The sequence below is a fragment of the Vicugna pacos genome, chromosome 18 (assembly GCF_048564905.1).
Source record: "Vicugna pacos chromosome 18, VicPac4, whole genome shotgun sequence".
NCBI lineage: Eukaryota > Metazoa > Chordata > Mammalia > Artiodactyla > Camelidae > Vicugna > Vicugna pacos.
The window spans coordinates 42,061,346-42,064,881 of record NC_133004.1 but is presented as its reverse complement, the minus strand read 5'-3'; positions in this window follow the sequence as shown (position 1 = coordinate 42,064,881).

Below are 3,536 nucleotides of genomic sequence, written 5' to 3'. Positions count from 1 at the left end.
TTTTTTGGTTTTGTCTCCTTACACTGTTTGCATTTTTAGTAGGAAAATATGGGTGAATTCTTTGTTGGGTTAGTCAGTTTTGGGGATAGAATCTTAAGAGTCTTAGTTTCTTAATCGAGCTCTCTTGTACAGCCTTTAACCAGAAGAACCGTTTCTCAAATGCTGTCTTTTAGCCTTGCAGCTCTTCTGTGGAGACAGTGCATGTCCCAGCTTGTGTACTGGCGGCAGAGAAGCCGCCTCCGCCGGCAGCCAGGCCCGGATGGAGGCCTCAGCCCAGTGCCCCAGCAGGTGGGCGCCCGCAGCGGACATGTGCGGGAAAGGGTGCGGGGGGGGGGGGAGAAAAGGCACAGCCTTTTGGTTTAAAGATTATTGGACCCAAGCTAAGTTATCTTCATCATAACTGGACATGAACTTTGACATTTCAAAGCAGAAACTCTTGAGAGGTGCAAATATAGGTAAGTTGCCAGGAAAGTGGGTACAGAGCAGCCTGGAGGGTGGCCTTATTCTGGGTCTCTCAGGTCCAGGAAAGCAGGGGTCCGGACACAGCTCTAGTTTCAGGTGTAACAGCGCTTCTCAGGGAACATCATGGTGTTCTTAAAAGAGGAACTTCACCTTCTTGCTGACCCCTGGCCTCTTCCCAGTTTGCTACAGCATCCTTTCTGGACCCTCAATGGCAGGAGCTCTTCTGTATACATGTGTTTGTACCAGTGCATCGGCAAGGCGGTGGTCACAGAGCCAGGACAGACAAAAGCAGGCCAAGAAACAGGAATTAGCTGCAGATTTCTGTGCAGTTTCATGAAGTCACATGGTTTGGGGAGTAAGCCCAGAGGATTTTAGAGAAACAATGTAATCCATGAAAGAAACAATGTACTAACTTAGCCTCCAAGAACTTAGGCACAGAGTCATCTTTTTTCTTTTTTTTAACTTGGGTCAACTCACACCCACGGAAGCAGGCCCCTCCCCATCGGGGCAGCCAGAGCCCCGTGGTGCTGCACCACAGCGCCGTGGTCTGTGGGACCGTGGGAGGGCCCTTCTCCCCGCCCTGCCTGTGAGGCTCAGACCAGGCCTCGGTCTAGTGACCACCAATTTGGAGGGTTCTGGGTGACCCCTGACTATTGCAGGACACGCTGGCCAAAGCCCTTGGATCGGAGGTTTTGGTGTCAGATTATATTCTGCCCAGTTGTGTGATCTTGAGCAGTATAGTTAACATCTCTGAGCCTCGGTCTCTTCACTTGTAAAAAATGGGGGTAACAAAGGGTTAGTAAATTCTGTCACTCAGCCAAGGTTTGCTTTCAGGCTTGGCATTGCCCTGCAGTCGGCCCCGGAGACCCTTAGTAACAGTGGGGCAGGGTGGGAGTGGTGTACCAAGGAGTCTGCGGCTCTTCCCAGAATGTTATGCTGAGAAAACAGGTGAGTCTCAGAACCCAGATTAATTGCTCAGTCACGACCATTTAGCTTGGCCCAACGGTCACACAAGGGTTTTCATTCTCATGTGTGCCTGATGAAGCAGTGATGGGAAGGCCTTGTCCCCTCAGGTGCCTGCGATGGAGCTGAGGGACTAAAGCCACCCTGAACAGTGCACATCAGTGTCTAAATTGTTACAAAGCTACTAGTTGGAGTTGTGTGTGGGTGTAATTGAAGTACTAGGTGTGGTAGGTAGATCACAGGCCCCACAAAGATGTTCATATCCAATCCCCAGACCCTGTGAACTTTGTCAGTGGGATTAAGTTCAAGATCTTGAGATTGGGGGGAAGGGCAGAGCTCAGTGGTAGAGCACGTGGTTGGCATTATACAAGACTCTAGGTTCAATCCTCAGTACGTCCATTAAAATAATAAATAAACCTTATTACCTACTCCCCTTAAAAAAAATTGGATCTTGAGATTGGGGAGAGTATCCTAGATTATCCAGGTGGACCCAGTGTCATCACAGGGTCCTTACACGAGGGAGGCAGGTATGTGATGATAGAATCACAGGTCGGAGTGTGAGGAGGCCCAGGAACTCGGGTCGCCTCTTAGAGCTGGAAAAAGAACCTGGTTCTCCCCTGGAGCCTCCACGAGGAACAGCACCCTGCCACCACCAGCTGAGCCCACCGAGACCAGCTGCGGACTTCTGACCTCCAGACCATCAGGGAGGACACTTGTGTTGTCTGAAGCCACCCAGTTTGTGGTAAGTTGCTCCCACAGGAAACTACTCCACTGGGTCAATTCCGAAAACAGAAGGAAGTAGGGTCTAGAGCAGAGTTTTTCAAACTGAGGCCCAGAGCCCCTTCGTCAGTTGTAAAATCCTCACTGGCACTTGGGGAGAAAACCACATTCTGCAGTGTGTGGAGTAAGTACCACTTTATGACACTTCTGTGTCAGATCCACGTGGGGGCATGGAGAGGACACAGCATGAGCACTGTGGGTCGTGATCAAAAAAAGTCTGAAAGCCACTAGGGTGGAGCCTGTCCCCTGAGACGGGTTGCTGAGGAAGGATGTGGGGAGACAACCCGGCAGGAAGGGCCGGCGGGTGGGCACTAACTCCTCACAGACACCCTGCGCGGTTGGGACAGTTGTTGCTGCATTTTGGAGATGACAAGACTCAAGTCCAGAGAGGGAGTGACAGCCTCTGTTGGACCCAGGGTGGTCTCCCCAGAGCCCCAGCAATACCCACTCTCTGCTGGGCAGGGGCAAGACGAGAAGCCTAGCCCAGTTCTGTCACTGCGCCCAGGAGCAGGGGGATGTCATTGGAACCAAGAGGAGGGGTCCCATCTGGCACTGCCTGTGGGGTTTCCTCATAGACCAAATTTCCCAGTTGAGTCCTGTGCCTTGGAAGTGGGTGTGACAGGCATTGGGTGGCAAGTCTTTGATATCGGGGAGAGACCCCATTTGGGGCCGGGCGCAGGCCAAGATGGCAGGAGATGATGCTGGGCACCTCTGGGGAAGGTTTTCCTCCCTAGTGTCCCACTGCCTTGACCCGCCCGCCCATTCCGAAGTCCCTATGCCTGGAGCGTGGCTGCCATCTTGTGACCAGGAGGCAGGAAGGCCAGTGCAGTGAGGAGGAAGGAGCAGAAAGCCAGAAAGGACCTCAAGGGTCCTGAGACACTGCACCAGCCCCCAGCTGCCAGCCCTCCCCAAGTCAGTCAGCCCTGAAGAGTCAGCCTGGGAGTGTGGCTGCCTTCCTGGGAATCCTGAGAAGGCAGAAAAGAAGGGACAGTGTAGCATCTTCATCCCAGGGCTGCACGGGGGAGGTACATGCCAGGAAGAAACAGCTCCCTGAGTTGTTCGGAGAATTCCAGATGAAATTCCTCCACCCCCAGGGTCTCCCCACCCAAGGACTCATTCCACTTAAGGCTTAGAAAATTGTCCCCCAAGGGAGCCATTTCAAATAACACCCCCATGGCTTCCCAGTCTGCAGTGTGCTTCCCTTCCATTGGGTCTTCCCACAATGACTGCAGGCCTGTGAGATGTTAGTTTACAGAGGCAGAAACCCAGGCGCTGCAAGGAGAGTGACCTGCCTGAAGTTACACTCCAGGATACCGGGCAGAGCCAGAGCT